Source organism: Malania oleifera, chromosome 11 (genome assembly GCF_029873635.1).
Source record: "Malania oleifera isolate guangnan ecotype guangnan chromosome 11, ASM2987363v1, whole genome shotgun sequence".
Classification (NCBI taxonomy): Eukaryota; Viridiplantae; Streptophyta; class Magnoliopsida; order Santalales; family Ximeniaceae; genus Malania; species Malania oleifera.
In genome coordinates, this window is record NC_080427.1 from 12756458 (window position 1) to 12770780 (window position 14323).

General features: G+C 35.6%; 1 pseudogene; it reads left to right on the plus strand.

The window, feature by feature from the left end:
- Positions 1–5202: 5202 nt before the first annotated feature.
- LOC131167405 (multiple organellar RNA editing factor 8, chloroplastic/mitochondrial-like) overlaps positions 5203–14323 on the plus strand; it is a 34845-nt pseudogene continuing 25724 nt past the window's right edge.

Below are 14323 nucleotides of genomic sequence, written 5' to 3' on the forward strand. Positions count from 1 at the left end.
TTTAAATGACTGTGATCTGAATTGTATGTGGTTGGGGCCGGGTTTTTGGAATAACAGGTAATATATGTGAATTGATGTTTTAAATGGTGTTTTCTATTATCTAAATTGCATAATATGCTTTAAGAACACTTAGGACCAGTGTATTGTGAGCATGGTACCATTGCTAGGGATTTGTTATGTGGTTGTGTGCACCCACACCTCTGCTAAGAGGTGTAGGGTGGCCTTGTCTGATTTGCCTACGTGAGGTGAATGTACCCCCCTGGGTGAGGACAATCAAACTAGCAGTTGGAGCTGCATAGACCCGCAGAGTATGTTAGCGGGGAGTATAGATGACTATTGTCTAGGTGGATCCCTCAGGACAATAGTCCAGCCTTCGAGCCGCACAACCTATGCCATGGAGGAAGTAAATGGCGTGTTTGTCATAGAGAGTGTCTTATATGCATATCTGTTAATTTATGTGAATACAGATAATTAATAAGATAACTTCGAGGGCTTACTAAGAAATGTGAGTGCCCTAGTAGCAGTAATGGTATTAGAACAGAGGGAAGCTACTTGTATGGGCAGGCAATCTTCCCTATCCTCGGCTAATTGTGTGTGTGAGTATAAAATAAGAATGATTTCATAAATGTATTTATCTGCTTAGTGAACTTGTTATTTTCTGTACATTAAATGCATGCTGGCCACACACTGACATTAACTTAATCTTTCCCTTACTGAGTAGTGCCTCACCCCTACTTTACAAACTATCATTTCAAGAAACCCCAAGGATTGTGTTTAGCTGAGTAGAGGGGTCGAGCTTGTTGTATAGTTGATACATGTAACGTGTTTAGACTGAGTTTCCTTTTTGGTTAGGTATTTTGAGTTGTACTATGGATATTTGGAGAAATTTATGAATAATAGTAATTAGAGCTCTAGTACTGTGTTTGGAGAATATGTTATTTAATTCCGCTGTAATTATATCATGATATGGTATCAGGTATACAGATGTCACTAAAGAAGCATCTCGGGCCCCACATGGCGGGTCGGGGCGTTACATAACATGTACTAATCTATTCAATTAATTTGCTTCATTTTGTCCAACCAGCATGCAGTGAATTTCAAGCCATGATCATTAAACATGCATCAACAATGAATATTCAGCAAAATACAACATATAACATTGTAAATGACCACTTAAGATAAAATATTATGTTCAACATGGTCACAAATTTGAAACTGCATAAGACTTGTGAAACTATTTAAAATTCAAAAATAAGTCTTATGAAGTCATGATTTCAGTTAACTAGATGGCATGTGATTATATGATCATTCAATTCAACATGCAAGATCCTAGTTAACTGCCAGCATGCAATTCACAATACTGCATCAGCCATGCAGTTGACATTCTAAACAAGTATGCATACCAGTATGGCTCAAATAACAATTTTTGTTATAAATTATCCATCCATCAGATAATATAATCATTAAGTAAAGAATAGATAGTAGCATTCAACTCACGCAAATCATCCAATAAAATTAAGTAGGGCAATAAGATATATCGAAAGAATGCACAATATAATACAATATTTATTGGATGAAATTTTAAATCATGTTGCTCCCTTTTTTAATTCAACTCATTAGCCAAAGAATTATATATTCAATTAGCAATATTTGGCATAACTAATATTTTCTACAAGGGGATGAGTTTTAAATGCATTTGAATATGATTGATCATTTAAGCTCAATGAAGAGTTTAGGGATATATGATACATACCATTAATTGATTCCCTAAAAACTCAATTCAATGTGGTGGACAACAATTAAGACTTTAAGCATATATATAGCTTTAAGAAATAAGAACATGTATGTCCACTTGAGGAGAGTTTCACTTAAGCATGCTTCTAAGATTCAATTCAAGAAATGATAATTTATTTAAGCATACTACAGCCAATATAATCAAATACTAACCAATCATCATGACATATATATTAAGTTATTAGATTGGATATTTCACTAAAATTCTTATATTGGCATGCTCTTCTATGGTTCTTAATAAAACAATAGTGTATATTAAAATTTAAAATTTTAAGCATAAAACACTACTTAAGCATTTAAAGTATTATAAACCCTTTTATATTATTTCCTAAAATCTTATGAGTATATAAAATATTCCTATGTAGCATCTCATAAGATGGTATACTAATATCACATGATTCATAAAAAATTTAATGCGAAAATATCACATGAATTATGGCATAGAATATATAATAAAGTTGAAGGAGGAAGATGTACCTATTTTGATTTAACTCCTTCTTAGTCGTTTAAGCCGGAAATCCTTGAAGTGGTGTTCTCCTCACTCTCGATTTTTCCATGCTTCTTAATGTTCCCAAAATACCTTAGCACTACTAGTACAAGATACAAACCTCTTTAAAAACATTAGTAGCATAAGGCCTAATAAATAATGCATGACACTCAAATGATATGCGTTAAGACCAATGTCATGCTCATTCATTTCACATTCAAGCTTGGGAAACTATAGATTTTAAAATCATTTTTATTGAGATAAACTCCTTTGACAAACTCTTTCCAAAACCTCCAATCAAAAAAATCATTTTCAATATTCAAATGGTAGAATCTATACAATAAAAGCAGTGGAGGATTTGCAAAGGTTTGACCCTCAAAACTGGGATGCACCAAAAATGAGCCCTTGCAATCTTTATGCAAAAACAGTTAAGCTTATTGCAACTTGTCTCTGATACCAACTGAGAGGAATAGTGTATTCCCAAGAGGGGGAGTGAATTGGGTATTAAAAAATTCTTCCTAGGTTAGGTGTGTTTAATTTTAAACCGCAATCAGTAAATCACAACCTAGGTTTGTCTAAACAAATACCAATTACCCAACAATATAAAACTGAACAAATAGATAAAATAGATACAACACGCTTAGTATTTCTCAATCATTCAAAATAATAAAAACATAAACATTCAAGTGTAGAAATTAAATTTCAGAAATTAAAATTAGACACAAGAAATGTTATCGGGGTTCGGCCAAACTTGCCTACGTCCCCACCTTAAACTAGCAAGTAAGAGGATTCCACTACCTTTGCTCACTTATGGGTGGAGCGTCACCGTTTACAATCCTCCTCTCCTTACTGAATGAGGAATTACCCCAGGTCAAATTCACAAGGCAGACCCCAACCTTTACAACACCTTACGAGATAGTGCACCTAGTTCTCCTAACCAGGCCTGAACTAGTCCGGGACTTTCTTAACCGATTCTAAGTCATCCAGGATTCTTCACAGGGCAAGTCTCCCTCTTTCAACCACATGTTGGGAATATAAAGATATTAATTTTTTTCTCCCAATGAGATGCTTCTACAAACAAGCATATACACATTGAAGAACTACATGCACTCTCATATGATTTATAAAATGAAGCTCGATAGAGTATAGGTTTTTCTCCCAAAAATATTTTTCAAATAAAAATGTGAGAGTATGGAAAATAAATTTCTCTTTTGAAATGACCTTTAAAAAAAATCAACAAGCCTTTCGAGTAAATATGTATATGATTAGAAACATGCTCGAGGCTTTTCTCAAGAACCTTTTCAAGCCAATATATATTAATTAAATATATGCTCAAAGTTCTTGAATAACCCAAGAAGTTCTTCTCCGAAAATATTTTCAAATAAAAATAAGAGAACTTGGGTTTTCTTTCTAAATGATTGACCTTAAAAAGTAAGAAAGCTTAAGAGCAAAATATATATTTATATATATAAGATTTAAATATATGCTCAAGTCTTACTTGGATAACCAAAATATTTCCCTAAAAATAATTTTTGCAAAGAAGAAAATGGGAGAAATATTATCTTTGAAAACCATAGAAAGGCTATCAAGCAATATATATACATATATACTTGAATATATATGTTCAAACCTTTTAAAACAAAACCCCAAAACATTTTTCTCCAAAAAGATTTTCAAGAAGGGAGTGTAGGAGAAATTTATCTTTGAAAAACATGATAATAAAAGGCCTTCAAGCAATATATTTATAAATGAAATATAAGCTCAAGCCATTATCAAATAAAACCCCAAAAAATATTTTTCTCCTAAAAGAAATTTTCAAATGAAGAGTAGAGGAGAAACTTTGGTCTTTGGAAAACATGAAAATAAAAAGGCTATGAAGCACAAAATATATGAAAGATAATAAAATAAATAAATTACTTCAAGAAAAAGGAGCCTTTGAAGCAAAAATATATGAGTGGATATATGCTCCAAACTTGCTTCAATAACCCTCAAAATTTTCTCCCAAGAAGAATTTTCAAAGTGAATGAGTAAGAGAAATATGAAATTTAATGCACAAAAGGGATATGAAAAATGAGGGAGAAACAAAGAATGTGTAGATATGCTTTCAAGACATTTCTCCTCGATTTTTCAAGTGTCTTTGGCTTGTAGTTATAGGAAAAAACCAAAACTAGCCGTTTTATGGTCGTTGGGGTATTAAAATATGATTTAATTTGAAAACTAGGGGTTTTTTCGGTCGTTGGGGAGCTTTCTGCGCGAACACTCTTCAGTGTTTTGCTCATAAAGTTTTCTATACAACTCCAAATTGAACATTATTAGTATCAACAAAAATCTAAGAGAAAATTCCACAACTTTTATGTTGAACACTTTTTAAGATAATAATTTATGGACTAATAAAACTGCCCATTAATGAGACGGAAGAAACATTAAGGGAGTTTTTCTGCTACGGACACCTTTCAGAGTTTTGACCATAACCTTTTCTATACGACTTCAAATTGAACGTTCTTGGTGGAAAAAGAAAGCTAAGAGAAAATATCATAACTTTAATGTTGAACATGTTTTAAGATGAGAATTTATTGATCGATAAAAGCACTCATCAATGAGCCGGAAGAAACATGAAGGGGTCTTTGAAAAACTTGCTTTGGAGTTTTTCTTTTCAAAAAAAAGATTTTGCACTTGAAATTATTTTTGCACATATGTGAAATAATTTTTCATGAAATATAGAGTGCCTAAGGTCAGTCTAAGGTCAAGTATGATGTAATGACCCAAAGAATAATGGTATTTAAATAATAAAGAGGGAGGGAAATGGAAACAGAAACAGAAGGAGACAGCAGGCTTCGTCACAAAATGTAGTGGCAGATGCTCTAAGCAGGAAATCAGAGGGACCCATACTAGCAGCTATGGAGATTCAGCACTCAATTCTGATGGATTTGGAGAGGCTCAACATAGAATTGATAGAGGAGAGTCCTCAGGCAGTCATTGTCAATCTAGTGGTTCAGCTTACATTATATGAGAGGATTAAAGCAGCTCAGGGTGATGATGCAGAGTTGGAAGAGGGAATGGCTAGGGTGCGAGATGGTCAGGGTGAGGAATTTAGCATATTAGATGATGGAGCCTTGTGGTTCCGTACTAGGCTCTGTATTCCTGCAGATACTGAGATCAAGAGAACTATATTAGAGAAGGCTCACAGATCCGTATACATCGTACATCCAAGTAGCACTAAAATGTATAGGGATCCGCGGGAGTACTTCTGGTGGAGTGGAATGAAGAGAGAGATAGATGAATTTGTACAACAGTGCTTGACGTGCCAGCAGGTTAAAACTGAGCACCAAAGACCAGCAAGGCAGTTGCAGCCATTGTTTATTCTAGAGTGGAAACGAGAACACATTTCGATGGATTTCGTTACGGAATTACCACCAGCGCGACAGGGGTTGAATGTGATTTGGGTGTTTGTTGATCATTTGAAGAAAGCCACTCATTTCATTCTGATTAAAGTTGTTATTCCATGGACAGATTGGAAAAAATATATATTCAGGAGATAGTTACCATCCATGGTGTGCCGGTATCCATAGTCTCCAACCGAGATCCTCGGTTCACTTCACAATTTTGGACGAGTTTTTAGGAGGCTATGGGTACACAGTTAGCATTCAGCACTGCTTTCCATCTCCAAACAGATGGATAGAATGAAAGTACAATTCAGACACTAGAAAATATGCTTCATGCTTGTGTGCTTGATTTTGGAGGCAGTTGGATTCAATTTATGTCGTTAGTTGAATTTGCTTATAATAATAGCTATCAGGCTAGTATCGGCATGGCACCTTATGAAGCACTGTATGGTAGGAGGTGTCAATCTCCTCTTTTCTAGAATGAAGTAGGCGAAAGGTGAGTTTTAGGTCTAGAAATAATACAGCAGGCGTCCAACAAGGTCCGACTAATTAAAGAAAGAATCAGTACAGCGCAGAGTCGGCAGAAAAGTTATGCAGATACTCATCGCCGGAAACTAGAATTTGATGTGGAGAATCGGGTATTCTTGAGGATAGCTCCCCTGAAAGGAATTATGAGATTTGGAAAGAAGGGCAAGTTGAACCCTAGGTATATTGGTCATTTTAAGATACTAGAGAAAGTAGGACCAGTTGCCTATAGGCTAGCTTTGTCGCCAGCTCTATCCAGAATACATGATGTATTTCATGTTGCTATGTTAAGGAAATACGTTCCTGACCCATCCCTCATAATCAGTTATGCAGAGATAGAGCTTAAAGATTCACTAGTTTATGAAGAAGCGCCAGTACATATTTTAGACAAAAAGACACAGGAACTGCACACGAAAGAGATCCAACTAGTGAAAGTTTTGTGGAGGAACCATGCTGTAGAAGAAGCTTCATGGGAACTCAAGGATGAAATAAAATGGAAATATCCACGAGTATTTCAAGAGGTTTAGTGGTATACAGGTAAAGTATAAGCAGATAGATAATAGTAATTTTATTTTGTTTAGCACAATGGAGCTGTAATGTAATATATAGGATAGGTAGTTTTTTAGTTTTGGGGGAATTTTCTTTTATAGTTGTAATCTCCCAGAACTACCCATGTAACCACGGTATTCCTCCACCATAAGTGAGGCCAGGTAATAAAATAAGTAGATCGTTTTGCCTTTAAAGAATAATTAGTTATATGAATAGTAAATTTCGAGGACGAAATTTTATGAGGGAAGAATGTAATGACCTGAAGAATAATGGTATTTAAATAATAAAGAGGGAGGGAAATGAAAACAGAAATAGAAGGACGCAGTAGGCCTCATCAACGAACATGAAGCATTCATCGACGATGTTGCACTTTGGATGTAATAACCCAGAAGATTTACACAGGGCCTCGTCAACAAACACAGGAAGTTCGTCGACGAGAAGATACCGAGAGGGGTTTTGGACAGTCTGAAATTCGTCGATGAGGAAGTAAGGTTTGTTGACGAATTCACTTAAGAACTCGTCGACGAGATGAAGTATCTCGTCGATGAATCTGAGCCTATAAATAGTGAAAACCCATATTTTTCATGCGAAATTTGCGCAGGAAACCCTCTATTTCTCTTTCTATGCCCCTCTCCCCTTCTCTCTTCGATCCTGACCCCATATCTCGTCGGATCGACGATATGAAGCCACCACAACGCTCTTGGGGAAGTTCTTTGCAAGTTTGCTGGAGCAGATCGTTGGGGGAGGTGGTTTGAAATTCATTCCAAATTCAAGGTAAGGTGTTTTATTCAAAATATGTTTTCCCTGCAGTTATAGGAAATGTTGTATGCAGGAAAATACTGATGTTTTGTTCTGGGGGATGTCATTTTCAGGATGTTGAGTGGAGAACCCTGTGGGTGTAGGGCTAGAGTATTGTTGGGGCTTTTCAGAAACTAGGTAAAGGAAATATGCTATGCTAGAAGATTTGATTATATTAACAAGAATTTTACATATGTGCATGTATACTAGTTATTATGTAGTTTTTACAGAATATGAGATTCTAAAGTATGTGTGGCCTGAGTAGATATTATTTAATGTAGAATTTTATATAGTTTTTCTAGTATATGATGTTATACAGAATATACAGATATAGCCGGATATTCACCAATATTATACATGTAGATATAAGTACATATACAATTTTTATTCAGATAGCTTCACAAATATATATATATATATATATATATATATATATGTACACCGATATTTATTCAGATCAGTATACATAGTATTTACAGAATGCTATGTGTTCCTAAATGTCATACCACTCAAAGTATACAGACAGATTACATTGATAGAAAGTACAAACAGATTATATAGTTATAGCATCAAGATGCTACAGATATTACAGTATTTATATTTCAAATTAATTGTGTTATGGTTATTTTTGAAACATAATGAAAACAGTAAAAAGAATATAGTATATATGTATATAGTATCAGATCCCTGTAGAAAGATTATAGGCAGATACAGTTACAGAGCACGGTACTGTTGCTATATACATAATAGAGTGCAACCACATATCTCAGATAGTGTGTAGGTATCATCAAACTGTGCTCGGAGAGGATTCAGCTCCCCAGTTCACTGGGTTGAGGGGGCCAGTTTGACGAGGTAGTAGTCAGTCCCGAGCTTAGGAGTGGATGTATTTTGGTTGGGTTGAGATAGTGTAGAGTATGATGACTTACCTAGAGGGCCGACCAGAGTTAAGTCCCGCCTATGGGCCGCACAACCCTGTCATGGGGGGTCAAATCATGACATACAGAATTCTAGAGAAAGAGCACAGTTATTTATGTGTATATGTATACAGTTTTACAGCTTTTGTCGTATGTAGTATGATATAGCAGTATGAAAGATAGAAAGTTCAAATGATACAAATATTTTAAGCTACTATACATGTGTTTTACAAATTTTCCAGATCATGCAGTTTTAAATACTATTATTATAATTTAACACCTTGGTCGCCACACATTAGTAATAGCATATTTCAACTTACTGAGTGTCGTCTCATCCCATTACTTTACCACTTTTCAGGTGAGCCAGCTAGGCGAGCAGATCAGGCTCGCGGATAGAGAGTTGACTTGGTTACCTTGATTGTAGGGTAAGTTTGTGACAGGGTTTTTGAATTTTTGGGGAAGATGATACTGGAGGGAGTTATTGTATATGGTTGTGGTCTTAATGTACTGAATTCTAATATTGTTTGGTATATATGGTTGTATAACTTGTATATCCGCTGCATATATATGGTTATATATATATATATATATATATATAATGGTGAGAATTTTGAGGACGTTACATATAAGCTTCAAATTAAATCATGAGATGCATGTACAATTAAATCTAATTAATTATTACAACCCAAAAATAAATAAAGTCTTCAAGCTTGTCCTCCTGATTCCCATGGAATACGCCGATTGGTGCAAGCTTGAAGTGCATTTACAGCTTCCATTTTGTGTCCTTCACTTGTGCTTCCAAAATTATAAACATGTATATCCACTAAGTGCACAAGTGAGATGTTGTTGTTTGTCATAATTAAAATAGGGATCGAACTCAAAAAGTCAACATATTGTATGTTAAAAGAAAGGGCACATTCGTTACACTTTCTCATTTAGAGGTGCCAAATGCAAGGATAGGAAAATGAAATAGGTAATAAAAAGAATCAACCCCTTAGGACCCAAGGAAGAATGGGTGCCAAAAGAAATTACTTAATTGTTTAGTACAATTCTTCCTTAGATTTTAGGAATTGTTATAAAAAAGGGTAGTGATGATTAAGTGCTTGGGAAGTGATTTATGCCTAAAATGTCAAAACTTAGTATACATATTTTCTATACTAAGAACTTGACAGAATCAAGCCAATATTAAAAACTAAAGTAATATATCCAATTTGAGTGCTTAACATATATATCCTAACAATTGGTTAAATTATGAAAATATTGGCTATAGCATGCTACCCTTGTGCTAAAAAGGAATGAGAATTCGAATCTGCGTGAATGGGACGTTTGTCTCCACATAATTCATATCATTCCTCTGAAATGTTCGAAGTAAAGGTTAAAGGCTTAACTGGCTATATTATTTGGAACCTTTTTCTGAGACAAATAAATCATAAATCATCAGCTCTTAAAGTGTCAGAAGCATGCTTAAATAAACCCAATTCCAAATGAACAAAGGAGCGTTCCTCAATTATTTAATTCTTAATGCTTAATTCATGTTTAAATATGAATATCATAAGCTAAGCATATTTTGTCCATTGCATATGACTGAGCTTTAGGAAATTAATCTTATACTTTGTATCATTTATCCCTAAACTCATCCAAGAGCTTTCAAGAAAGATCATATACTTGAATTGCTAGCTTTCTACATTCTTTTTGGAATATACATCTTTAGTGGAAAGTTTGGGAAGTATTATCAATGATGGGTTCTCTAAGTTAAATTCTCATACTAATACAAGAACCCTCACTCAACCATGAACTTCAAAGCATTAGTACCATGAAATGTGGTTTGTATTTTCATATACATACAGTTGAGTCAAAAAGAAAGAAATTTTTTCTGAATACTCTTCTGAATTCATAAATTGAATTATCCTTTTAAGAGTATTTATGCATACTCCCCTCATAAGCTCTCGACTTTAATTCAAATAAATCAGAGCTTTTGAATGGTATTGAATGGTTAAGATGGTTGCACTAGGTTTCAATCTAAAAGAAGGTTCAAATGTCTAAGAAACCTATTCACAATTAGTCAAAATGGAAAGTCATTCGCACTAGTGCCCCTCACAAGTTGCAAAGAAGTAAGATAAGCTTAATTCACTGAATGAATATTAGTGACTTCTTGGTCCCTTAAGCCTATGCATTCAAAGTTAAATGTAAAATTATTGAAAATTGAGGGCGTAAGATGACAAGTAGTTGGGTGCATAACTGAGGGGGAGCAACAGCAACCTTGAAATTCATCAGATAAACAATGTAAGGCATTGTGCTTATTTTAGGAATATCTTTATGCTTTATGTCGTTGTGAGAACTGCATATCACTATCCATATCTTACTATATGTTTAAATATATTTGATATATAGTTAATATTGTTTACAACATGAACTGTTATTGAGATATACTAAAATGAATGTTGTAGAATTTTTTAGGATACCTGCATGCTTGAATTGAAGGTCATCTACATGGCTGATGCATAATTGTGAATTGCATGCTAGTAGTTGATTTAGGGTTGTTGCATGTTGAATCTTAAATGATGAATAATTTAAAAACATGTACAATCATTGTTATGTCAAAATTCTTTGTATTTTCCTAGTCACTCTAAATCATATACATATTTTCTTGTATAGGAAAATCTATTTCATGGACTTCATTTGGTCTAATCTTTAGATTCTGAACTTCACTTAGAACCTCAATGGTTAATCATGGTATTTTAAATTTCATATCATCTGTCTTGATTAAAGTCCATAAACTAGGAAAAAGCATGATATAGGGGGTGTCTTGAACCCCAACAACATAGCTATTGCATAATCTTTTGAGTATAGCCTTGATGGCTATCGAATGCTGAATGAAATGCAATAGGCTATGTAATTATATGCTAAATGTTTTGTTGACTTGTTTGAGTCCGATCTCTATTTTGATTATGACAAACAAAAGCATCTCACTTGTGCACTTATTGAATACACAGGTTTATAATTCTGGAAGCACAAGTAAGGGATGCAAAATGGAAGCCGTAAATTCACTTCAAGCTCACACCAATTGTAATGACCCGAATAAAAGGTGGAATTTAGATAATCAAGAGGGAGGAAAATTGAAACAGGAACAGAATGAAAGCTGCCAAGCTTCGTCGATGAACACAGGGTTTCGTCGACGAGGAAATACCGAGAGGCGATTTGGGCTACTCTGAATTTCTTTGATGAACATAAGGCCTCGTCGATGAATTCACTGAAGGATTAGTCGACAAAATGATGTGTCTCGTCGACGAACCTGACAGTATAAATAGTGGACAACCGGGATATTTTGTCATTTTCTTTTCAGCACCTCTCTCTCTCTCTCTCTCTCTCTCTCTCTCTCTCTCTTCTCTCTCTCCTACGACTCTCTCTCCTTTTTTCTTCGTTTTCGGGCTAGTTTTACGCTGGATTGACAAACCGAAGTCACCACGATGCTCCTAGGAAAGTTCTCTCCAAATCTGCCGGAGCGGATCGTTGGTGAAAGCGAGTTGGAAATCATCCCTGAGTTGAGGTAAGGCTTTTTAAGCCGTATTTGGTCTTACGATAGTTATAGGAAATGATGTATGCATGGAAATACTAAAGTTTAATACTAGGAATTTTCAATTTCAGGGTATTGGTCAAGAAGTCCTACGGGAGTTAGACTAGATTGTTTTGGGGGCTTTCTCAGTAGCCAAGTAAGGGGATAAGTTAAGCTAGTTCTTTTTGAGAAAATGTATGTATGTATAGCATGTGATTTCTGGAAAGTAAATATGTTATTATATATGATTTATAATTTGGAAAATACAGTTAAAATGATGGTATGTTAAATATGCGGAAAATCTATTTAGTGTGGCATGAGTAGAAAATGTTGTGAATGGTATGGATTTTTATAATGGAAAACTGGCGTACGAACCGAGATTTTTATGTATTTTTCCAGCGTACGAGCTATGCTATGATATGTTTGCCGGCGTACGGGCCGTGCTATGATGTGATTTGCCAGCATACGGGCTGTATTATGATTTGCCGACGTACAAGCCGACCTATGATAAAATGTGTAATATCGGCATATGGGCCGATGATTTTTATGATATATGAATATATGCAAAATGATATGATTAATGTGAAAATTAATTATACGAAATATCCATGTATCACAGTTTCAATATATGTTATATGATATCAGAACCTGGTTGGCTTGGTCTAGGCTAGCACTTGCACGGTATCGTTGCTATGTATCCATAGTCTTCGTGATCATGATATTTGTGTTAACGCCGCTGTACGGAGTGGTGTGAGATTGGATGGTCGATGTGGTTATTAAGAAGTGTGTGTAATCGCCCCTGGTGTACGGACCAGGTTAGGCAGACCCATCAGACTTACAAACTGTATGTTTGACTTGGCAGTGGTCGGCCAACCATTGTCAGGTCCTGCCTTCGGGCCACACAACCCATTCATGTGGGGGTAATACATGACAATAGCCAGCTAACCCACCAGGGATGTTTTTATGTTACTATTATGATATGAGATGAGATATGTTATGAAAATGCAGTATGTTCTGCCATGTTTTGATATATATATATATATATATATATATATATATATATATATATATGTTTTCCCAGATTTGACAAACAGTTACTGGATATGTTATGTATGGTATAAAGTATAACACGATATGCTTGTGTTGCCACACACTGGTATTAGTTTATTTTTCTTACTGAGAGGTGTCTCACCCCTAAATTTTATAAACTTTTCAGGAGCCCCAAATAGGAAAGCAGGAAAAGCCTCGCTGAGCTAGAGTTGCTTATCTACCCTCTGTGAAGGGTAAGTTTTGTTAGGACAGTTAGATTTTGGGGGAAATGTCCCTAGATATGATTTTTGGGATGTATATACTTAGATACACTAATCGTAGTAACTCCAGTATATCATGATATATGGTATTGAGATGTGTATGATTGTATGTTCTCTACTGCTTAGGCTTCCGTATTGTGGTCTGATGTATCCCTGGTATCTACGGGTTCACGTGGATTATGATCAGCTGAGCTGGAATATAAAATATTGATTTTATTATTATTATGTTCAAAAAAAATGTGGAAAATGAGCAGGTCGTCACAATGTGGTATCAAAGCCTAGGTTGCTAGGTTTTAGGAAATGATTTGAGGTTTTGTTCTCTAGTCTGGAAGCAGGACTTCCGTGGTAGTTTCTGTGTTTTTCCTGGGGTGACGATTTCAGGAAAACCATAGTAAGCTATTGTCGGGTTGTGTTCCTAGAATGTAGGATTAGGGATTTAAAATGAGTTAGAAATGTTGAGATAAGTGGTGAGGATAGGATTTTTGAGTGGTGTTTGTTGTTTTCAGGATGGATTTGGGAGGAAATAGTGCCCATGCGAGTGGCAGTGATCGAGTAGGACCATCAAGTGCAGCTGGGACCGACTCTGATGCGGTATTACGTAGCGTGGCTCAGCAGGTTATGGCTGAGATCGCTAGGAGATCGAGAGAGCAGAGTGGTCCATCTGTAGGCCATGGGTGCACTATAGAGAAGTTTGCGAAGATGAATCCTCTGACATTCTCGGGTGGAGTTGATCCTACAGCCGCTGAGAACTGGATGTAGGAGACCGAGAAGGTCTTGACCATGTTGCAGTGTACTGAGGAACAAAGGGTCCTCTTCGCCACCTATAGATTGACAGGAGAGGCCGAGAGGTGGTGGACCGCAATTAGACTGTTGGCGCAGCAGAGGGCGACCCCTATATTTAAAGAATTGTTCTTCGATAGGTATTTTCCAGCTATTGTCAGGGAGGCAAAGGTAGAAGAGTTCCTGAGTTTGAAGCAGGGACAGCTATACGTCCAGCAGTATGCGGCGCG